This window comes from Chenopodium album, chromosome 12, assembly GCF_948465745.1.
Source record: "Chenopodium album chromosome 12, dcCheAlbu1.1, whole genome shotgun sequence".
Classification (NCBI taxonomy): domain Eukaryota; kingdom Viridiplantae; phylum Streptophyta; class Magnoliopsida; order Caryophyllales; family Amaranthaceae; genus Chenopodium; species Chenopodium album.
In genome coordinates, this window is record NC_137845.1 from 22,700,557 (window position 1) to 22,726,216 (window position 25,660).

Here is a 25,660-nt window from a genome sequence, read left to right on the forward strand (position 1 = left end):
TTCATCTATCTTTTTAGTCGAAATTGTTGGTATTGTTTTTATTAGTTTTCAATCATGTTTAGTTTTGTGCTTATTGGATCCTTGTTTAGTTTTGATATGATGGTTAGTTTCTCTTTCCTAGGCTAAGTTTTTAGCTAGGGGAAGGGGGTGGAAAACATGTGTTAATATTGATGATTGATGATGATTAGATTGAACTCATGCTATAAATTAATGAAAGATATGATTTTTGATAGCTTGAGAATATTAATAGCACATTATTTGATGTTCCCTAATCTAAATGCATGAGAATGATTTGGATTAGATTAAGATCACTTTTACTTTGATGATTGCATGAAAATGAATATTTTAAGTAGAGTTTTATGTATTGTGAACTCTTAATCTCTTGCCAAGATTAGTGACTAATTGGATGCATGAAAGTTATTCAATTAGGACAAGTCTTAATTCATTGATTTACTTAAGCAATTGCATGAAAGTGAGTTGTTTGAGTAGAACTTAGTATTCTATGGCATGTTCTTCATGATAATCACCATTGTCCATCTATATTTGATCATGTTTGACACACCCATACCCCAAGCATTGTTTATCTTTGGTTTAATCCTTTTTATCTTTCATTCTTTATTGCTTTAGTTTACTTAATCAAGAAAACCAACAAAAATATTCTCCCATTTACTCTTGCATTAGTGGATTTGATGTTTAACTTGTGTGCTTCCTCGTGGTTTGACCCTATACGTGCCGCTAACTAGTTTAGTGTAAGGTTTAGGCATATAAATAATTAATTTGATTAGGTTAGTAGTCCCAATGACCTACTTTACCCCGATCAAGGATTCTAGTTTTGGGTGCTACATGGTCGCAATACAGGCGGTGTTTTGGGTATTTTTACCCAAGCCACGTGGGCCAACCAGGTAGTGACACGTGTCAGACCCAAATTAGTCCAAATCGGACCAATCTCCATTTGACATGTGTTATTCCCAGAATTTGGGAAAAAAGGCGGCCTTCAAGGCCCAAATCTCGAGAAAGCCGTAATTTGGTGCCGCAGCCCATCAGAATTAGGTAAGAGTGACCTAATCAGGGGCACATTTACCAATGACCTTATAAATAGGGAGATTCCCCCCATTTTGGGGACATCGACAATTTATTATAGCATACCCTACATTCTCTCACATTAGAGAAAACACCTGATCTTGGAATCCGAGATGATCTCACTTTTACCTTTCCGTAACTTTTTACTTTCTCCAACGTGTTCTAACTTGATCGTCGGAGGCGGAGCTCCAACCACCCGCAGTCTCCATTGTTTTGCAGGTACAGGCCACCTTGGACCAGTCTTCGAGCTGTAACTCTCCTGAGGGACAAAAGCACCCAAAACATTTGGCGTCGCCTGTGGGGAGAGTACCTCAAAGATGGTTCAAGAGTCTGTACCACCGCCAGACCCCAACCGTCCTACGGTTGATGGGGATGTCTTTACAGACTATGAAGACGACCACGATGTGGACGTCAAAACATATGTGGCCACTGACGGGTCATTAATTGATAAACACATCTGTTCCAGAGACAAGATGGAACAAGTCAACAATGAAGCTGGTACCATCAAGCCTGCTGGACCACCGCTTGGTAACACCAAGGCGTCAGGAGGTCAGGCTCTAGTAACCCGAGACGAACTCATGAAATTCATGACGAGTTTCAAGGGTGAAATCAAGGACCTGATCAACAAGCGAACAACTGGCTCTAACAAGGGTCAGTCGGCTAAGAAGACTCCTCAAGATGAGAGGAGGAAGTCAGTAAGAGACAGGCAGCCTACTCCACATCCAAAGGAGATGTCTACGCCTGCCATTGACTGGACTAAGATCTTTCTGCCTCAGACGGGCAAAAGGAAGGTCATCCGAGCTGTTCAGCCGGATGGCAGCAAGAAATCATTCTCCGATGCTCGACACATCATTGAGCATAACCGGAGCCAACAGCTGTCTGAGTCAGCGTTTACCTCAAGCTTTCCAGACAGCTTAAAAAATACATCCGCAAGAAATTCCCAATCCTTGCATGAGAGCCATACAGGCGACAAGTCCGTCCCTACTGTCCCTCAGATGATTGGGAATGCCCCGTATGTGCCTCAGATGCCATATGGGCAGTACACCCCTCATTTCATGCAGCCGACCCTCTTTGGAGGACAGACGACATATAATGTCCAACCCTTGGATTGGCAGCTCCGTTTGCTAAAACTTGGTGAACAGACCTCTACGTTCACTAAGGAGATAACCGAGGAGGCACAGCCGACCAAGGTTAAGAATGTTTTGGTTGGTGCCTACGATGGCACCTCCAACCCTGAGGACCACCTCATGGCCTACTCCAACCTCATGCACATGCAGGGGTTGGAGGATGCTATGTAGTGCCGATGTTTCCTGCCTACCTTGAAGGGCATAGCCCAGCAATGGTTCGGCAACCTGCCCGCCGGGTGCATTGATAGCTTCAGGAGGCTTGCCTTCCTGTTTGCCTCTAACTTCTCGATGAACATCCCTGCCAAGAAAACAAGTCTCGACTTGAGCACCATAAGGCAGGGAGAGAGAGAAGGACTTCGCTCCTATGTCAGACGGTTCAATTTGGTGAGAATCCATATTCAAGGGCTGTCTGACGAGGTAGCTTATACAGAATTTTTCAAGGGTCTGAAGGATGGGTCAACCTTTAAGTTTGACCTCGTCCGAAAGAGGGTCTTCACCCTCCAAGAGGCGTTGATAGAGGTGGAGAGCTTTATTCAAGCTACCGAGCTCTGCTTGTCCAGCCATCAGTCAGGCTCCAAGAAGTCTGACAAACAAAAAGAGGGTCGGTCTACTCAGCCGGCTCAGAAACTAATGAGAGCAAAAAGAGGAAAGAAGTTTGGGCGGTTGACGAGCCTGATCAGCCGTCCAAAAAGAAAAAGAAAGAATTTATACCGTACGTCTCGAGGTACGAGTTTAATAAAGACTGCCACTCCATCCTCATGGAGATAAAGGACCGGCTGACCATTGAGAAGCCGAATCCAATGAAGAGTTCCATCCAGTCACGGAACAAAAATAAATATTGTAACTTCCATGAGGAAGTCGGCCATGACACTAACGACTGCTACAGTCTCAAGTGGATGTTGGACCGTCTGCTGACAAGAGGGTGCTGAAGTCCTATGTCTTAAAGTCCAAAGCGACTGTCAAGACGAATTCGGGGCAGTCGTCTAAGATTGTCCAGCCTACTAGTAGTTTGGACACCGACAAGGATCCGGTCTACACCATAGCAGGCGGATTCGCCAGTGGTGGCCCGACCATCCGGGGCACCAAGGATCATCTGAGAAGATGATCCACTCAGTTGATGATGGACAGGCGTCCACTAGTGGTACTTTCCTAGACGTCCTCATCATTGACAAGGATCAAAAGGCCGCCGACCGCATGATGACCCGGTCGTCATTGAATATAAGTGATGGAAGGTGGATTCTAGGTCGTTGGAAACTAAAATTCCTCCAATCAAACTAAATTTATAACCAAACCTACACCTAGTAATAGGGCAAGTTCGGGTCGAACAACTAGGAATGGGGGGAAGTTTGCTACGGCCAATGTCAAGCTATTTCAAAAGGTGAGATGGTAGTGTAGGTTATCTAATTCAACTAATCAAACCAAGTAAATCAATATATCAAGACACTAGGGATTTAGGATCCACATGTACTTACAATGGACACACACTAATCGGGTTGGAGATTGATTAGTTCAAGTATTGCGCGGGAAGATAGACAATGCAATCAAAAGAGCTCGATAAGCTATCTCCTAGAGGTCTAGCTAGCGCTGACGTAGGGAAAAGTAGGTTGTTATCTAATCTCCCCTAGAGCCAAACAAATTTATAAACACTTAACAAACCTAAATACGAGTATAGAGGTAAGTCAAGGGTCGAACCCACAGGAACAGTAATGTTCAAGCACTCTCAATTATGCGCCTAAGCTAGGTCGAAATCAAAGGTAAGAGGTAAAACTAACAACTAACAAAACAAACAACCAAACGAATGAAACACTAGGAACGGGGATCAACAAGTAATCATGACAATAGCAACAACTTGGGAAGATCATGCCAATCAAAGGTTGTGAAGACTAATGATAAGAGCTATCAATTGGAATCAAAGAGCTATCTCCTAATTGTTAAGCTATAGTTCACTATGAATAACAAACTAAGAGAATCACAATCCAAACCAATCGATAATTGCAATTCCTAAATCAATTGGTCATGTCATTAGAAATTACAATGCAATCTAGCATAATTCTCAAGGCCTAATCAAATTACACACATGCAAACTTTCATTAATCACTTTAATCTTAACAATCAATAAACACAATTCCCATATTAATCACAATCGATCAATCATACAAGTTTCACCCAATTCCTAGCCAAACAACTACTCAAGAATCATTATCTATCAACAAACAACTAAGAAATCAAGAATCCACAAAATATCAAGAACAATTCCACTAACAAGAATCAAACATCAAAATTAAACCAAACAATCATGAAATTAAACAAAGCAATAAGATGAGATAGAGTGAGAAATGCTCATTGATTGATTAAGAAGATCTTCAATACAATTGTCACCATTGAATCTTCAATCTCTCAAACACCATTGAAATCCCTCACTTTCTCTCTCTAAAACTACTCCTAAACTATCCCTAAAACTAGAGATAGAAGCTCTCAACCTTAGCTAAGATATGAGAGAGAAAGTCACAAAACTAATCTAAAATCGTCCACTAAAATAGAGAGGTCAAGGTTATTTTATATTAAAACAAGCGAAGGAAAGCAGAGCAGGCCGTGCGCACGCACCACCTCCCCGCGCGCACGCACAAAAGGGGGCAGAGCATTCCGTGCGCACACACCAGCCACCCCGTGCGCACGCACATCAGGGTACAGAGAAGGCCGTGCGCACACACTAGCCACCCCGTGCGCACGCACAGTAGGGTGTGCGCGCACGCACAGAAGGGTCTGCGCATATGCACCCCTGCTGTGATGCACGAGGCTTAGCTCCCCTTGCTTGCTCGATCGATCTTCGTGCTCCCGAGCATCCCTATCATCGGTGCACTCGAGGCGATTCCCGCGAGGAGGGCAGCCTTTTTATTCTCTAAGCACTTGTACACTCCGAACCAAAACATTGCTTCCATGGTGCTTGCGCTTGCGGAGCTAGCTTGGTTTGCTTGAGTTGCATGCTTGGATTCTCGAACCTAGCTCCATTGACTTCCTTGAATGCGCTTGAGCCTCCTCCTCGATAATTAAATCCCGGGAAACTCGGCACACCTACAAAACAAGTCAAAGAAACGGAGAGGCGAGAGAAATAGCCGAGAAATGAATAAAATAATAAGAAAACCATTAAAAGCACGCATTCCTCTAAACTAACACACAAACACGCAAATCAAGCATTTTTCCCTAAAAAGAAGACATAAAATACTAAAAACGAGTTATAAAAATAAGAAGAAAACCTAGCCTAAGAGTGCCATAAATGGCACGCATCAAGCGCCAACTACGAAAGACTCTAACTAGGAACGTCACAAACCAAGCTCAATTGAAAAATGCGAGCTACAAATCAATGGTCCGTATCAATGTAGGCACACAATGCAATCTAGTATGACAATTAAAGTTAGCTACTCTTAAACTAATCACACACATGCATAAAATCAATTAACCAATTTAACAAAATGCTAAATCAATCAAAAACCCCCAATTAGCTATGATCCATCACTCAAACATGCTTCACCACATCCCTAGCAAGTAAACTACTCACAATCCATGGAAGAAATCAAGATCAAAACTAAGCAAATCAAAAAATTCATCATCATCATTTCAATCAAACAAATTCTATTAACTAATCAATAAACTTGAACAATCAACAAAACAATTGAAATCAAAAGCTAAAGATTGCATTAAAGTAAAAGAAATCCTTACAAACTTTGATGAAATCAATGGAAATGTGCTTAGAATCAATCATCAATCATCAACCATGATTTTCTTTCTCTAAACTGTTCTCTAATTCTTCTCTAATGAATTATATTATCTAATGAAAAATTCTCCAATGAATTCTCTCTCTAAAAATCTCTAATCTCCAAAAATTCTCTAATGAATTCCCCCTCTAAAATTAGAAGAAAAATCTATATATAGTAAAGCTAACAAAGAGAAGTTGGCTAGATCGTCCAAAATAGACCCATACAGGCGCGACCTTCTTAAAGAAGATGCGCGGCCGTGCAAAAGAGGGTTCGAAATAGGGGAAGCAACAGGCGCAACCGCACTAGAGCACCGCGCACCCGCGCCCTCACCTGGGAGCAGGGCAGCTCTCTTCCCCTTCAACTTGACGCTCCTCGTGCGCTCCACTTGGTGTGCTTGATGAACACGGAACATGGCAGATTCCAAACACCTTGACGATGGATTCAACACCAAAATTGGTGCCCCCACGGCTTGAATGCACGGCCTAAGGAAACTTGGAACTTGCACATCTCCATACTTGGGCTTCAAATGGAAGACACTAAGCATCCCAATCAATGCAAAACCCGGGAAGAAACCTTGGGAATCCTTGGACAACGTTCTTAACCTGAAAATGAAAGAAAACAAACAAATAAAAGGGAAAAAGACAAAATAAACCAAGAAATACACGAAAATGGAAAATCAACTAAGGAAAGTGCAAACTAAAGATAAAGAGCAAAACTAAGGAAAAAGGAATGAAAAGAGCTATAAAAGCAATCTAAAATCACCCTAAAAGAGAACAAATGAGTGCCATAAATGACACTCATCAGTAAGGTCGCCAACCAGCTGGTTGGTCGGATCCTTATCGACACTGGTAGCTCCTCTTACCTCATTAGCTACAAGTGTCTATCCAAGCTGAACTACAAGCTGGACAATCTACGTGACGTCTCCCATCCTCTTGTTGGTTTTGGAGGAGGGGTCGTGCACCTACCCATCCGACTGGGGAAGAAGGGCAAAGGGCGACATATGATCGTCCGGTTTTTGATGGTTGAAGAGCTGACCGCCTACAACATCATTCTGGGCCGACCCACTCTTAACGAGTGCAAGGCGGTAATCATCCCAGCTCTCATGCTGTTAAAATATGAAAAAGATGATGCCTCTGTTAGCTCCCTGAACGGGGATTAGAAGACGGAAAGGGAGTGTTACCTCTCAAACATCAAGCCAACGGCTGCTGCAGCCGGTCAGCTGAAGGAGCCAATAGAACTTGACGATTCAAGGACCCTAAGCCAGCCCCACCAGCAGCCGGAAAGAAAAGAAAAGTTGATCAGTTGGTGGAGGTGAAGAAAGAGAAGAAATAGCAACCACTGACCGGGGAACGGTCAGATGAACTCCAACCCTAGCCGGCTGGTGATCATGTTGATATTCCTCTGGACGACAGCCATCCAGAGCGAACTATTAAGGTGGGGACGATTGCCTTTGAAAGGTTGGGTGCAGACTTGCACCTTCTGCTGAAAGAATTCAAAGACATTTTTGCCTTTGAAGTGGAAGAGATGCCAAGAATCAGCCCAGATCTTGCTGTCCACAAACTCGCCGTGGATCTTAAAAAGAAGCTCATCCGGCAAAAGAAAAGAAATCACGGCAAAGAGAGAAGTTAGGCGGCAGCTGTCGAGGTTAAAAAGCTGTTAGACACTGGGTTCATTCGGCCATGTATCTTCCCCGACTAGGTTGTAAACGTGGTGCTTGTAAAGAAGTTGAATGGTACCTGGCGCATGTGCATATACTACACTGACTTGAACAAGGCATGTCCAAAGGACAGTTATCCGCTTCCAAAGATCGACAGCCTGGTCGACTCTACAGATGGGCATGCCTTATTGAGTTTTATGGATGCCTACTCGGGTTTCCACCCCTGTGGAAAAAAGATAAAGAGAAGATGGCCTTCGTCACTGATCAGGGGTTATTCTGTTACACGGTGATGCCGTTTGGCTTGAAGAATGCGCCGGCTACTTTCCAACGGATGATTAATACATTCTTCATTAATCAAATTGGGAGGAATGTAGAGGCGTACATTGATGACATGATAGTCAAATTCAAGCTACTAACGGATCACCTTGCTGATCTCCGAGAAACTATCACCACACTCAGGCGGCATAAGGTCATGTTAGATCCCAAAAAGTGTGTTTTTGGTGTTGAGTCTGGGAAGTTTCTCGGATTCCTGATTGATCACAGGGGGATAGAGGCTAACCCCGAGAAGATACAGGCGGTAATTGACATGAAGTCACCTCGCACTGTCAAGGAAGTTTAGAAGCTCACCGATTCCCTGGCTGCATTGGGAAGATTCCTCAGCCGGTCAGGTGACAAGTGTCTATACTTCTTCCAAGCAATCAGGAAGAAGACTAGATTTGAGTGGGGAGATGATGGTAAGGCGGCCTTTCAAAAATTGAAAGAACATTTACATTCTTTGCCAAGGCTTGTTAGCCCTCTGCCCAAGGAGACGCTTTATATGTAATTAGCCTTCTCAGATCATGACCTCAGTGTCGTTCTCCTTGCTGAGAGAGACGACATTCAACTCCTGGTCTATTTCATTAGCCATTTACTCAGAAATGCTGAACTACGGTCCAATGGTTGAAAAATTTGGTCTCGCCCTTTATATGGCTTTAAGAAGTTGAAACCTTACTTCTTGGCACATCTGATTGTGGTCTACACAGACCAACATCTGAAACAGCCAATGACAACCTTGAAGTCATCCGGTAGAATGCTCAAGTGGGCTATTGAAATACAAAGCCTTGAAATCACTTACGAACTAAGAAACGCAGTGAAGGGTAAGGCGTTTGCCGACTTCATTGTCGAAATGACCAGATCGGTTGCTCCGGACAATCCAGATCAGGTTTGGAAAGTGTATGTAGACGGGAGCTCTACTATTAACGGCTATGGTGCAGGTATAATATGTCAGTCTCCTAAAGGGGATAAATATGAGTATGCACTACGGTTCAAGTTCCATGCCTCAAACAATGAGGCAGAATATGAAGCCCTGTTAGCCGGCATCCGCATGTGCAAGGCGGCAGGGGTAACAAAAATTGACGCCTGCTCTGACTCTTAGTTGGTCATTAGCCAGTACAATGGTGACTATGATGCCACCCATCCGGCAATGATCAAATACCTTCAAGCGGTCAAAGCTGAAGCTAGGACACTTGAAGAATTCCATCTGAATCAAGTGCCCAGGTCTGAAAACAATCTGGCGAATGCACTGTCAAAATTGGCATCCTCCGCCACCTGTGATACGCCTCGGTTAGTCTTCACGGAAGTTATGGAAAAACGAAGCATATCTGAAGAGGAGCCCATTGGAGTACTTGACCGGAGGTCTACCTGGATGGATGGCATCCGGGTATATTTGACAGACAGCACACTTCCTGATTCACCCCAGGAGGCAACAATATTAATGAAACGTGCTGCAAACTTTCAGATGAGAAACGCAGAGCTCTTTAAGGCGGGTTTCCTAAAACCTCTGTTGAAGTGTGTTACCCTGGAAAAGAGGAAAGAAGTTCTCGAAGAGCTGCACACGAGATACTGCGCCTCTCACATAGGCGGCAGATCTCTAGCTGTCAGGACCAGGCGGCAAGGTTACTTCTTGCCTACTCTTGAGTCAGACGCCATGGAGATGGTAAATATATGTGACAAGTGCCAAAGATTTGGCAAGCTCATCCTTCAGCTGGAAACTGACCTGATACCAATCCACAGCCCAGTCCCGTTTCCTAAATGGGGCATGGACATTCTAGGTCCTTACACGCTTGCACCAGGCGGAAAACAATATATATTTTGGTGGATGTGGATTACTTCACCAAGTGGGTGGAAGCAGAGGCGGTTAAGAGCATTAAGACAAAGGATGTCATCTCTTGGAAGAACATCATCACCCGTTATGGGGTACCTATGTCTATGATGTTTGATAATGGCCCCCAATTCGAAACGCCTCAGCTCAAGACTTGGTTGGGAGATCAAGGGATCTCACATTGTTTTACATCAGTCGTCCGACCCCTAGCAAACGGCCAGGTGAAAGCCTTCAACAAACTCATCTCAGACGGTATTAAAAAGAAAATTCAAAGAGCCGGTGGTTTATGGGCTGAAGAATTAATTCACGTCCTATAGGCCATCCTTGACAACTGAAAAAGGGGCAATCGGTGAAACCTCATTTCTCATGGTTTACGGTGCTGAAGCCGTCTTGCCCATTGAGCATTATGAGCCGACTTTACGAGTCATGCTATACGATGAAGAGGCAAACTAGGAGGCCATGTGGATAGCATTGTATTCACTCCCGGAACGCAGGGGCAATGCCGCCTTACGTCATGAGATTACCGTCTGAGAATGACCCGTGCCTATAACAAATGAGTGCACAAACGACCCTTGAAAGTGGGGGACTTTGTGCTATGGATAATGGAGGCAAACGGTATAGCCAATGAGCATGGAAAGCTAACTCCTAATTGGGAAGGCCCCTACCGAATCTATGAAGAAGTAATAGACGGCACCTACCGCCTTGAAACTCTAGACGGAAAGTGGCTTCCTAGAACTTGGAATGTAGACAACTTTAAAAAGTACTACTTCTGAGACTTGTAAATTCTTGTAAATAAAAAGTCGTTCAATGAAAATTTGCTTTTTGTTTGCAATTATGCTATTTAATACATACGCAATGTCTAAAGTACCACCTATGCAAAGCACAGACGGTCGATTATCACAATTCTAAAATTAAACTAAGTTAAAAACTTAGTGGCTATACAACCTTTTAAAAAGACATGAGGCCAATGGCCGGATGGTAATATATTTTATAAATATGTCTGCTCCAACATGAGTAAGGTGTTCGGCGATGCCCATCCAGGTGGAATCGTCATAGAAAGTAACTTCCAACCGGGTAATATAGTGCTCTACAACAACATGCAGGCGGCAAAGATTAAACGACTAAATTGGTCAACTCATAGCCGTCTGACCAAATTAATCTAAATAATGACTAAGTTCACAAAACCGGGTGTCTAATGATATCAGCTAGTTGTCGACTAAAGTTCTAACTTAGATTATTTTTCGAAATAATACAAGTCTACCAAATGGGGCAAAAAGATATCGAGTATAGTTGGATTGCAGATACCCCAAGCGAAGGACATCAAGTCCCACCGCCTCAGCTGACGGCTGCCCACTTGAGTATTTGGACGGCTGTGTACTTGGTTTGGGGAAATCACTACTGTGATTGATTGAATTAGGAACATCTCATACTCTTTAAAGTATCAAAAGTTCCCAAGCTAATCAATCGGTAAGGTACTAAAACCAACCACATAGCCGCCCAGGGGCAAGTACAACCGGGTTGCTATCTGCCGCATGCTTTTAAAGAGTTAGGCAAAAATTCAAGTATATATGCGCAAAATTTAAGTGCAAAATTTAAATCAAAACCGACTCATTCGGTACTTTTATAAATAAAACCGGCCACAAGAGCCGGAAAGAAATGTTGAACCGGATCACCATCCGGATAGAAACAAACTTAAAATTGTTGAAAGAAACATTAAAATACTCGGCACACAAGCCAGAAAAGAAGACGGCTTTAAGCCAAGCTAAAGACTGAGAAGCTCAATTTTGGGGCGCAGCCAAGACCTCCTCTTTTGTCTGTTCAGGCAGCGGTTGAGTAGAGTTCACTGTTGCATCGTTTTTCTGCTCTTTCTCACCTCCGCCTGAGGTCTGAGCCGGCTCTTCTTCCTCCTGCTTGGCCCATTCATGGAAAGTCCTAGGATCTAGTTTTCCTTCAGCCTTGGCATTAATAACCTCATCAGCATTGTTTGGGGTAAAAATTCCCTCGATATGTGGACCAATGCCACAGCGACATGTGTCCGCTAGCTCAGCGCTCAATGAGCCAATTAGAGCATGACACATGTCATTCAATGATAGAAGGGTTAAAATGGGCTCTAAGCCCATAACCCTAGAAACCATAAATGGTGGGAAGCCAATCTACTTAGGTTAAATAACCTAAAAGGCACTTGTCCCAATGCTCTATAAATACTGATAATTTACATCAGTTTTGAGGGATCCAATTTATCCTCCAAGGGAAATGCCCTCCACAATTACTCTCCCTTCTCTCTACTTTCTCTCTCTAAAATACATTCTTTAGGTCACTAACTTGATTGTCGGAGGCGGACCTCCGGCCCAACGGGGGTCCGTTGTTTTGCAGGTGACCAAGCCGTTCGAGTGTTGCATTGCGGATCTGTCTCCCACGGGACGTACATGCCCTCCACTTGGGTACGTACAAAAAATCCCAAAATAAGCATACTGATAAGCCAAGGCCTAGAGACCATACTCCTGTCCCGGGCATAGGGTGTCCCAGGTAAGCTTCATGCGATCTACGCAGTCGGACTCGTTCTCTTTAATGAGTCGCTCCTGCTCGGCCTCTAATGTCACTTTGAAGTTAGCCTGAGCCTGGGCCATCTCATTCTTCAGACGGTTGACGTCTGCTCGGAGATCAATGTTCTCCTTGTCAGCCCCCTCAAGAGCCTTGAGATTCGATTGAGCAGTCTTGAGGGCAACCTTAGAGTCGTTAACCCTTTTCTTGGTTGCTTCCAGCTCAGACGTCAAATGCTTGATGCTCTCCACCTGTTTTAGTTCCACGGCTTTAGATTCAAGTTCATTTATTGTACATTGATATTGAGCAACGTCATGAGAATCCTTAGCTGATCTATTTGCTCGTTTTACCTTTTCCCTCTTTCGATTATAAAGCCGCTTGAGCCCGTCAACCCTCAACAAGGCCTATAGACACAATCGGAATATAAAGAACCCAAACGGGGAAATGCATAATGATTCAATTTGAAGGGACATACCTAAGACAGGAGGGCCGTGATCCGATCAGTATTGAACGTCTCAATACCCGGGATGGCGTCCTTCTCCTTCATGGGGATGGCCCTAAGCATAGACTTGGCGTACTGCTGCACATCCGGCCACCGAGGTGAATTTGCATCATAACCAAGATTGGGTGAGTAAGCTGCATAGGCGGCACCTATCTATAGACGACTCCCTGATGAACCCTCCGAAGTCTGCTGCGAGTGAACTTCACCCGCATGGGCCAGGGGAGCTCAAACGGCGATCCAAGAGGACATGCCATACCTTGGTCAATCTGCTGGCTGTCATCACCTACAGCCGCGACAGAGCTGCGAGTTGCCTTGGGTTTTTCGTCCTCCTTGGGCGCAGCCGTTGCGCCAAACTTCTTGCCTAGGTCTATTCCTAGGCCGAAGCCTTGCAAGATGATGTTTTTCCCCCCAATGATGAGACGGGTATTCCCACCCGGAAGTTCAGGAGCCGTTTGGATCGACGACACTTTCTGAGACTTAGAGGAGCTGCCGACCATCTCATCCGGCTTCCGCTTGATAAGCTTTTGGAAGGATCGAGGAGCAACTTACAAGTCAAATGGTACAATGAGTATACAGCCGATAATAAACCGTCTCTAGTAAAAGATTAAAATGATATTCGAAGTTAACAGGTCAAGGGGTGAATACCTGACCCTTGGCGTCTATTTCCGCCCTTTGCTTCTCCGCCTTGTCTTTGCGGATCTTTGCGGCCGACCGCCTGGGGGTCTTGTCGTCTGGGAGCATTGCCAAAGCGTCCTCTGCAAAAAGTAAAGGAACAATCAGTGCAAAAGACTAGCAAGATGGACAGTGCAGTAGTACAGACGACATATCGCCGGATGTGTAATAAACCTACGCTTTGAAAACATTGTGTTCAAACCGCAGGCAGACAAGAACGCCTCGTCTCTCAACCATGCACTCATGGGTATCCAATTCTTTGGAACCTTTATTATTTCCCCGGTAGAGAGAGTATCTGTTTCAAGTTCAAAGAACTTTGATTCTATTATTTTGTCGTAGTCATCCTCTAGAATACGAGGGAGGGCACACTTCTAACCCATAAGGTCAGGCTTCTTATTATATCGGCAAAATTCCCAATTTTCACGCCGAGTGGGGGCAGACAGCAAACAGAACCGGTGTTTCCAGTTTTCATACTTGGACACTTTCTCCAAGGTCATCTGATATTTGGGGTAAGTGGTTAAAGTGTACCACGCCCTCCAGCTGCCTGGGCTGCGGCTAAGATAATGCATGTGTGCGAACGCCTCCCAGTCGGGATGCAGACCCTCCATCTCGCAGGTGGCAACGTATCCTAGAATGTTAACCTAGGAGTTTGGGGTCAATTGCCAGACGCCTAGCTCATAACCCCGCAAGATAGCTTTCACAACATCATTGAGGGGTAACCGGAGGCCAGCCAGAAACGCCGCCTCATAGTAGCCGAAATAATTGTTGCGTTCTCTTGGTCATCCTTCCAAGAAACTGTGCCCAACTCAGGCGGCACCCGGATCCTGTATCCCTTCCCAAAGAGGCTTTTTGAGTTTAAAATCCTCAAGCCCCTTCTCCATGCTTTCCCTCTCTTTGGCAGAGACGTGGATTTCGAAGGGATCTGCTTTCTTGTTCCATTTTTCCTCTCCTCAACTTCACTATCCTCAAGCGGGGATAGAGGAGCATCGCTACTGTCCTCAGAGCTAGACGCAGAGGCGGTGCTCCCTCCGTCTTTCTCCTGAGAGACTTCTTCACCGTCTGACCCCGAGGCAGACGCGGATCCCTCCACGTCTCTATCTTCGGGATCAACTTCTTTAAGTTCAGCATTAGAGACGGCCTCTTCACCGTCTCTACCCTCAGCCTCATACAAAATCCCGTCACTTTGGGTCCTTGGGATCCCAGACGGGGAGTATTCCCCCGAGTCAATCTGCATGTCTTCCCGCTCAACCGGGGTCACTTCATCAGACGACACTTCTAATGTACAGTCTCTCCTTCGCCGTTTGGTGGTTGTTTGTTTGGTTCTAGCCATTGTGTCCTGCACAGACACAGAGACGGTCAGTTGGGAGGATGTACAAAATTGTTCCATGCACCAAGAGCCGGCACCCCCAGTCCTAGACTCAGCCGTACCATGAGACCGGCTGACTACTGACCTAGGCCGTGCCGTGTGTGTTGGTGATGAGTCCATTTATTGAATGAAAGTATACAAATGGAAAAAGTAAGAATGAGTTGAAGGGGGTAGAGACGGTACCTTTAAAATCTAACTTTGGAAGGGGTATTTTCGTAATTTCCCCAAAATGTGAAATATTAAAAATTCACAGTAAAAAAAAATGGTGGTTGAGTGACGCATGTCACAGAAGCCACGTGGCGTGCCACGTCACAACTGTGAGGGGCAAATGTTTTGGGTAATTTTTACCCAAGCCACGTAGGCCAACCAGGTAGTGACACGTGTCAGACCCATATTAGTCCAAATTGGACCAATCTCCATTTGACATGTGTCATTCCAAGAATTTGGGAAAAAAGGCGGCCTTCAAGGCCCAAATCTCGAGAAAGCCGTAATTGGGCGCCGCAACCCATCAAAATTAGCTCAGAGTGACCTAATCAGGGGCACATTTACCAATGACCTTATAAATAGGGAGATTTCCCCCATTTTGGGGACATTGACAATTTATTACAACATACCCTACATTCTCTCACATCAGAGAAAACACCTGATCTCGGAATCCTAGAAGATCTCACTTTTACCTTTCCACACTTTTTACCTTCTCAAACGCGTTCTAACTTTATCGTCGGAGGCTGAGCTCCAACCACCCGGAGTCTCCGTTGTTTTGCAGGTACAAGCTGCCCCGGACCGGTTTTCAAGCTGTAACTCTCCCGAGGGACAAAAGCACCCAAAACAGGTGGTCCTTGGTCCTTGGTGCCCCGGATGGTAGGGCCCCCTCCAAAAAATCCGCTTGCTATGGTGTAGATCAGATCCTTGTTAGTGTCCGAGCTACTAGTTGGCTGGGTAGTATTTTTGGCTAATTGTCCTGGATTTGTCTTCAAGGTGACCTTGGACTCGAGGATGTATGACTTCAACACCCCCTAATCAGCCAGACGGTCCAACAATCGCTTGAGGCTATAGTAGTCATTGGTGTCATGGCCGATGTTCTCATGGAAATGGTAGTATTTATTTTTGTTCTGATTTTTGGTGAAACTCTTCATGGACGTGGGTTTCTCAATAGTCACCCGATCCTTTATCTCCATGAGGATGGAGTAGCAGTCTTTATTAAACTCGTACCTGGGAACGTACCGTTTGAATTCCTTCTTTTTCTTTTGGGACGGCTAATCAGAGTCATCAACCGCCCATAGCTCTTTCCTCTATTTGCTCTGTTAAGCTTTAGGAGCCGGTTAAGCAGAACGACTCTCCTTTTTCTTGTCAGACCTCTAGGAGTCTGACTGATTGCTGGACGTGCAGAGGTCGGTTTCTTGTATAATGCTTTCTGCCTCCATCAATGCCTCTTGGAGGATAAAAACCCTCTTCCTAACGAGGTCAAACAAAAAGGTTGACCCGTCCTTCAGACCTTTAAAAAAGTTTGTATAGGCAACTTTGTCAGACAATGGATTCTCACCAGATTGAACCATCTGACGTAAGAGCGAAGTCCTTATCTCTCTCCCTGCCGGATGGTTCTCAAGTCGAGACTTTTTTCTTGGCAGGGATGTTCATCGAGAAGTTTGAAGCAAACAAGAAGGCAAGCCTCTTGAAGATGTCAATACATCCGGCTAGCAAGTTGCCAAACCATTGTTGGAATATGCCCATCAATGTAACCGAGAAGCATCTGCACCACATGACATCATCCAACCCCTACATGTGCATAAGGTTGGTGTAGGCCATGAGGTGATTTTCAGGGTTGGTGGTCCCATCGTAGGCACCAACCAAAACATTCTTAACCTAGGCCGGCTATGCTTCCTCGGTTATCTCCCTGGTGAACGCAGAAGTTTGTTCACCAAGTTTGACAGCCGGAGCTGCCAGTCCAAAGGTTGGACGTTGTATGCCGCTTGACCTCCAAAGAGGGCTGGCTGCATGAAAGGGGGGGCATATTGCCCGTATGGCATCAGAGGCACATACGGGGCTGACCCAATCATTTGAATGCCCGTGTGGATGGACTTGCCACCTGTATGGCGCTCATGAAAGGATTTAGTATTCCTTGCTGAGGTGTTTTTAAAGCTGTTTTGGAAGCTCGACATAGAAGCCGACTCAGACAGCTGCTGGTTCCTATAATGCTCGATGATGTGTCAAGCATCAGAAAAAGTCTTCTTGCTGCCATCCGGCTGAACTTTTCGGATGACCTTCATTGTGCTCGTCTTAGGAAGAAGGATTTTAGACCAGTCAATTGCAGGTGTGGCCTTCTCCTTTGGATGTGGAGTAGGCTGCCTGTCCCTGACTGGCTTTCTCCTCTTAGCTTGAGGAGTCTTCTTGGCCGACTGACCCTTGCTAGATCCAATCGTCCTTTCGCTGATGAGATCCTTGATTTCCCCCTTGAAACTAGTTATGAACTGCATGAGTTCATCCCTAGTAACGGGAGCAGTCCCTCTGGCTGACTGGGCTTCCCTAGCCGATGATCCAGTAGATTTACTTGGTTCAGCTTCATTGTTGCCCCGTTCCATTTTATCTATGGCACGGATGCGCTTAAAGTGAGTGACCCATCAGGGGCCACACACATTTTGACTTCAAATTCGTTGTCTGTATCATGGTCTGAGTAGATCTCCTTGGTCACCTAACTCAAAAGTATAAGTAGATTTACCCTTTTCAAACTTGGATAAATTTGGGTTAGGCAAGGTAAAGGCTTGATCCCTCATACCGTTCTCTCTATGGATAATCCATCATATTTCACTAGGGGTAGCTTGGATCCAATTGAGGCCCCTTAAATATGCTAGGTCCATAAGGGTAGAGCCAATTACTTTTCTATGATCATTGGGTGTAAAACTCATCAATTTAACCGCCATATAGGTGACTAACCCACCAAAGTAAATTGGGGTCCTAGACCTACCGGCCTTGGCCGTCTTACCACTCCTTTGAAAATGTTGGGCCATCTTAAGGGAAATGTTTAGTTTTTCACTATTGGGGATCATATAGGTGGATAGCAACTCTAACTCATCCCTCCTCACGTTGGCCGGCTCATGCCTACCAAAGATGGTGAAGCCAACAAACCGTTGCCAAAATTTTGGCACGGGATGTTGTATCTAAGTTTCCTTGGCATGTTGGAGGTTTTCAAGTACATTTCCTGTCAAAGCCAAATAGATTTCGGCACAATAGTCCCTAGGAGGTTCCGATGGCCTATCGGATTTCAACTTAAAAATTTTACCAAAATCTTTCAACGACAATCTAAAATCTTTATTAAGTAAACGGAATTGAACATGATTTACGGACGCACTAGACTTAATCAAATTAAACGTAGAAATAAATTCAACAGTCAAATAATCATAAGTATCGTAATGCAATTTGAATAAACCACTCATTCCAATTCCTTTGAACAACTTTTCCATATGCTTGTCAATTCCTAACTTAGACAAAGTCGGGTTATGAACAAAACGAGTAGAAATTACCTGCCTCTCAATGAGATTGAGCATCCTATTCTTTTGCTCGGTGCTTGTGACCACCACCTCGCTCCATCCCGGAATTTGGAGCTCCGGGTCGACCGTGGGTGTTGGTGGTTGTCTTGATGACTCACCCCTTTGTGTCCTTGATCTCTTGAATGCCATTCTTGACAAGTTGAAGCTTTCTCTCTCTTAGGGTTCCCTAAAAAATTGAGAGAAACAAGTGAAAAGTATATTTAGATTGTAGAGGAAAGTGAGAGGATGAAGAATATGTAAAAAAATTTTGAGTTTTGATGGGAGAATTTGAGAAGATCTTGAGTTGAAAGGTGAGTTTGAAGGTTTTTTTAATGGAGTTTAAAGAGAGAAAGAGTGAGTGAAGGAGGAGAAATAAGGAGGAAAGTAAAAAGAAAAAGGGGAAAAAGGGGTTTGTGAACTCGGGCAAAATGCGCGCCCGATCGAGCGCAAGTCCGCCCGATCGGGCGAACCTTTTGGGCTCCCGATCGGGCGAGCTTTGCCCGGGATATCTTTTGCGTCACTCGATTTCTCCGATTTTGCGCCCGATTGGGCGAATTTTCGCTCGATATCTCCTTTACTTTCGCGCCCGATCGTGCGATTTTTCACTCGATGTTTGATTCACTCTCGCGCCCGATTGAGTGTGCTCGCCCGATCGAGCAAGAGTAAGGTTCTATTTGAACCACACTCTCACGCCCGATCGGGCTCCTGCCCAGCTAGGAACACTCACTTTTTTTTTTTTTTTTTTTTTTTAACTCCTTGTTGACTTGGAACCTGTACAAAAACACTTTTAAAAGGTAAGATTACACTCTCCTCACCTCTCTAAAATAAAATAAAAATAACAATAATGAAAAACTAGTCTAGAAAGCAAGAAATACGGGTTGCCTCCCGCAAAGCGCTGGTTTATCTAGGTCCCGCACGACCCTATTACCACAATGTTTATCAAGTTGAACTGGAATCGATTAGGTGAAGTAATTCAACCGCACCAATCGTAGCCCCTTCATGGTATAGCTGAAGTCTTTGATCATGTACCTTGAACTCATTACCATGCTCATCAATTAATTCCACAGAACCAAATTTATTAGCCCTTTTAACAGTAAAAGGGCCCAACCACCTTGACATTAATTTTCCTGGGAAAAGTTTAAGTCTAGAGTTGAACAAAAACACCTTGTCACCCTCTTTGAACTCTCTCAAAAGGATCATCTTGTCGTGCCATCTCTTAGTCTTCTCCTTGTAGACACGTGCACTATCATAGGCAATGAACCTAAACTCATCAAGCTGGTTAAGTTGAAGTAGCCTCTTTTCTCCCGCTAGCTTAGAATCCAAATTGAGCTCCTTAATGGCCCAATATGTCTTGTACTCTAATTCCACCAGAAGGTGACATGCTTTCCCGTACACAAGTCTATAAGGAGTAGTGCCTATTGGGGTCTTGAATGCAGTTCTGTATGCCCACAGGGTATCATCCAACTTATCACTCCAATCTTTCCTCGATTTTGCTACCACCTTCTCTAGAATGGCCTTAATCTCACGATTAGAAACTTCAACTTGGCCACTAGTTTGGGGATGATAGGCTAAACCCGTCCTATGGTATACACCATACTTCTTAAGAAGGGTATCTAACTTCCGCTCATGAAAGTGAGATCCTCCATCACTGATTATAGCTCTAGGTACTCCAAATCTTGGAAAGATGGTTTTCTTGAAAAGTCTATGGACCACCTTGGCATCATTGGTAGGAGTGGCAATGGCCTCAATCCACTTGGATACATAGTCAACGACGACAAGTATATAGCAATTTCCTCTTGAAGAGGGAAACGGTCCCATGTAATCTATACCCCAAACATCAAAAATTTCAATTTCCAAAATCCCAGTTTAAGGCATCTCATGCCGCTGCGAAATGTTGCCAGTCCTCTAGCAAGAGTCACAAGCTTGCACAAAAATGTTAGCATCTTTGAACATGGTAGGCCAATAAAAACCTGACTCATTAATCTTGGCCACCGTTTTGGTGGGGCCATGATGTCCTCCATAAGGTGAGGTGTGGTAACTAGTAAGAATGTCGTGGACTTTCCATTCGGGAACACACCATCCCAAAAATAATGTTTAACATCATAAAGGAATTTCTTTTTCTATTTGTAGGATACGTCAGGAGGTAGAGTACCACCCACTAAATAATTAGCAAAATCGGCATACCATGGGTGTTGCTCTACAACTTCATACAAGTGATCATCAGGGAAAGAGTCATCTATAGGAAGAGAATCCTCACCCTCATCATACCTGATACGTGACAAGTTCTCTGTCACAACGTTCTCTGCACCTTTCTTATCTTTTATTTCAACATAGAAATCCTAGAGTAAGAGAACCCAACGGAGTAGTCTAGGCTTTGATTTTGCCTTGGCTATTAAATACTTCAAGGTTGCATGGTCAGTATAAACAATAACTTTAGAACCAACTAGATATGAACTAAATTTTTCTAAAGCATAAATCACAGTAAGAAACTCCTTCTCCGTAGTGGCATAGTTGACTTGTGCTTCATCCAGTGTTTTACTTGCATAATAAATAGCATGAAAAACTTTGTTCTTTCTCTGTCCTAGCACGACACCTAATGCAAAATCACTTGCATCACACATGATTTCGAAAGGAAGAGTCCAATCTGGTGCACATATGATGGGTGCCGATATCAATGCCTGCTTTAACCTGTGAAAAGCCTCAAGACACTTGTCAGTAAAATCAAAAGGGGCATCCTTGAGTAAAAGCTGAGTTAGTGGTTTAGCAATTTTAGAAAAATCTTTGATAAAGCGATGATAAAACCCTGCATGACCTAAGAAACTTCTAACCCCCTTAACATTAACACGAGGAGGCAATTGCTCAATCACAGAAATCTTAGCTTTATCTACCTTTATACCCTTATCAAATATAATGTGACCAAGAACTACTCCCTCTGTCACCATAAAGTGACACTTCTCCCAATTTAGAACCAAATTGCATTCTTCACATCTTTTCAGGATTTTAGTGAGATTTATTAAACATGCATCGAATGAAGACCCATACACACTAAAATCATCCATAAAGACTTCCATAATAGACTCTATCAAATCAGAAAAAATACTCATCATGTAACGTTGAAAAGTAGCAGGTGCATTACATAAACCAAAGGGAATTCTATGATATGCAAAAGTACCATAAGGGCATGTAAATGTAGTCTTTTCTTGATCTTCAGGGTGAATCGGAATTTGGAAAAATCCCGAGAACCCGTCCAAATAACAAAAGAACTTGTGATTAGCTAACCTCTCAAGCATTTGATCAATAAAGGGGAGAGGGAAGTGGTCCTTTTTAGTGGCGATATTTAATCTACGATAATCAATACACATACGCCACCCTGTAACAGTTCTAGTGGGAATCAATTCATTTTTATCATTTTTAATCACAGTCATCCCACCCTTTTTAGGAACCACTTGAACAGGACTTACCCACTTTGAGTCAAAAATAGGATAGATAATACCTGCATCAAGTAATTTCATAACCTCTTTTTTGACTACTTCCTACGTATTAGGATTCAACTTTCTCTGGGGTTGAATACAGGGCTTATAGTTGTCCTCTAGATGTATCCTTTGCATACAAAAATCAGGGCTAATACCCTTGAGATCATCAATACTGTACCCAATTTCTCTTTTGTGGGTTCGAAGAACCTTTAGAAGTTGGGAAGTTTGTGGGTCATCAAGTGCAATATTGATGATCACAGGGTATAGTTCCTGCTCATCAAGAAAAACATATTTTAAATGAGAAGGGAGAGGTTTTAGTTCAGGTTTCTTAACCTCTACAGGTTTTGATTCCTGAACTAATTTCACTACCTTCATGGTCTCTTTAGGATCTAGCTCTTCTAGGGAAAGAGATTTTTCAATGACATCCACCTCATTACCCCAGATGCTTGCATTACCTGCAGATAAATCTCCACAAAGAACTTCCTCCAAGGGATCCCTTGCAAGAACCAGTGGTAAGCTTTATTCACAAATATCATCCATTATATCAATGACATCTATTAGACAACAATTTTCTTCTAGCATAGGTCCTTTTAAAACCTTCCCTAAATTAAAAGTGATATTATCGTCTCCTAAAGAAAGGGTTAGTTTTCCATTTTTAACATCAATTATGGCTCTTGCAGTATGGAGAAAAGGCCTACCTAATATAATGGGAATTTGTGTATCCTCAGCCATGTCTAACACAACAAAATCAACAGGAATAAAAAATTTACCAACTCTAACAGGAACATCCTCTAAAATACCTAAAGGGTATTTAACAGAACGGTCTGCCATCTGTAAAGTAATGTTAGTAACTTTTAAATCACCCATATTAATCTTAGTACACACAGACGATGGCATAACACTAACACTAGCACCCAAATCACATAATGCTTTATCAATGAAGACATTACCAATATGACAAGGGATAGAAAAACTACCGGGATCCTTTAATTTAGGATGGGATTTATTTTGCAATAAAGCACTACATTCTTATGTAAAAGCTACAGTTTCTACCTCATCAAAGGCCCTTTTACTAGTCAAGATATCTTTCATACATTTAGCATATGCAGGAACCTATGTGATTAAATCAGTGAAGGGGAACTGTTACCTGCAAGTTTTTCACAACCTCCAAAAACTTACCGAATTGTTTATCAAACTTACTCTTCAAATGTCTATTAGGGAATGGTAGTTTGATAACTGGGCTCTACACATCCCCTCCCTTATTCTGAGATTTACCCTGCAAATTTGTAGCCCTACAGGGTTAATAAGATTAGAATTTGGTACAAAGGAATCATGATAAAAAATAGGTCCATCTTCCTTGGGCATAGGAGGTCCATCATAATGTGAACCACTCCTTAGAGTGATTGCATTGGCATGATCTGTAGGATGGATTGGTTGCGATGGTAGAGCTCCCCGCTGACGGGTTTGTAGGGTAGATGAAATTTGCGTAATTTGATTATCCATGATTTTATTGTGGGCTATAATTGAATCAATTTGTGCATCCCTACTCTCCATGTGCTTTTGCATGCTTGAAAGCATTGCTCTAATTTCTGTCATAGCAGGGTCAGAAGATGAGGAGGATTGTGACTGGTGTTTCTGGCCAGAATTAGGATGGTAATATTTTTTCTATGGTGGGGGTTGCCGTTGTGTTTGTTGTGGAGGTGGAGGGTTTTGTACATTGGTACTCCGGTAGGATAGATATGGGTGGTTCCGGAGGCCAGGATTATAAGAGTTGGAGTATGAGTTATTTTGCCTATAGGTTTGAAAGGCATTAACTTGCTCTATGGAACTCCTACAATCTTGCTCCCAATGTCCTACAATTACACAATTTTAACAAAAAGATTCATTGTTAGCAACAACAGAAACATTAGCTACAGAGTTAGGAACAACAGTAAGATTATCTAGTTTATGACAAATAGATGTTAACTAAGCTTGCAAAAAGGATACGGAATCGACATTATGTTTTCCTTTGTTAGCAAACCCTCTTGGATTCCCGTATTGGGAATTGTGTATTGCCATATCTTTGATAACCTGACCTGCATCTTCAACATTTAGATTCATGAACCTCCCACTAGCTGTAGAATCTAGAATTGATCTAGATGAATTTCCAAGTCCATTGCAGAAGGCTTGGATCAACTGCCATTGTGCCAGATTATGGTGGGGGCATTCTCTCTGTAAATCCTTGAACCTTTCCCAAGCCTCATATAGAGCTTCATCTAGCTCTTGGGCAAATTTCTAAATAGCACTAAAGCTGTTCTTTCTGCAGGGTAATATTTATTATAAAAATTCAAGGCAAGAGTTTCCCAGTCAGTAATACCAAGTGTAGTTCTATTCAAACAATTAAACCATAATTTAGCTTTTCCACATAATGAAAAGGGAAAATGAATCTCCCTGATTTGGTCTTATGTGACCCCAGCTTGTCTAATGGTGTTGCAGTACTGGCAGAAATCTGCAATGTGGAGATTAGGATCTTCACCCTTAGCTCCACTGAATTGCTTCCTTTCTATCATCGTGATAAATTGGGGTTTGATTTCAAATTACACTCCATCAAGGGCCGGAGTAGGAGTAAGGTGTGGAAAATCTGTCAGGGACGGTTGCGAATAATCGCTGAGCTTCTTACTTGTTGTCATCTCTGATTCTTAATCTGAAGGGATTTCTGAATCACTAGAATCAGTTGGAGGGTCTCTTCGATTATTGTTATCCTCGGAGCCCGCCAGGATTTGTCTGTAAAGATTATTTTGTCTATGGAAAGAGCGCTCGATCTCAGGATCGAATGGAATATAACCTAATCTGGAACACTTGGGCATAAACAAAGAACTAAAAGACAAATATGAGAATTGCCTCAAAGAACTAAGGTTCTCTGAGAAAAGAGGGGATAATCTAGACTACAAAAATAATCAGAAAATAAAAATAAAACCGTCTCCCCGGCAACGGCACCAAATTTTGACAGGATAAAGTCGTAATCACCTAATAAAAAATATTACCTAAATCCACTAACTATGTAGATAGGGAAGAAGGGTCGAACCACAGGGAAAGAAGTCAATTTATTCCCAATTAATAATATAATCTAAATTATCAAGTGATCAAATTGTTATTATAAAAGGGAACTTAACTACTAAGAGTAAAAGTGGGAAGGAATAAAAGTAGGAGGAAAATCAATGAAATAAAAGCCTAGGGCATAGGTTCACCAATAAATGATATTCCAGGGTAAAACATAACAATCAATCATCAATGCATCAATTAATCAGATCATAAAGGGCTTTCGTCGCTACGTATTACAATCACAGAGTTAATTTACCGGTATTAAATCTCATCTCTCGAATCTCGACTTAACCATTTTAAATTAGGCAGCCTATTGAAACTAAGCCTAAACATCAATTCTCATCTCTTGAATCTCGAATCAATATTGCTAAACTCATACAATTAAACCAGGCCTAATCTAATTTCATAGCGTTAAATCAATCAATAGGAAATTAATCAAGCATTTACAATCAACAATAATAAATTACCCCTTCATATTATTTACGGATCCCCACAAACCCTAGAAAGATAACTTCTCACACATAATTGAATCAAAACTAATCAAAGAAATAAAGGAAACATGCTGAATTAAAGAAATAAAATTACTGAAATTAATAAAGAAGAAATTGTTACCGAAGTTACCGTAAACAAGGAGTTGAATTAAGAACAAAGTATGGAGTTTTTAGAGAGAGAAAATAAAACTAAGTAGAGGGAGAAAGTCTAAGAAGAGAGATCCTAAACAAAAGCATTAAAATCGTATTTA

The 25,660-nt window shown here is 42.9% G+C and overlaps 1 non-coding gene across 1 annotated transcript; it reads left to right on the forward strand.

Annotated features, from left to right (window-relative positions):
• The first annotated feature begins 24,025 nt into the window (after positions 1–24,025).
• Positions 24,026–24,129, forward strand: LOC145573505 (small nucleolar RNA R71). Its single transcript, XR_014097510.1, has one exon. It is a non-coding gene; the product is annotated as a small nucleolar RNA R71 (small nucleolar RNA).
• Positions 24,130–25,660: the final 1,531 nt, after the last annotated feature.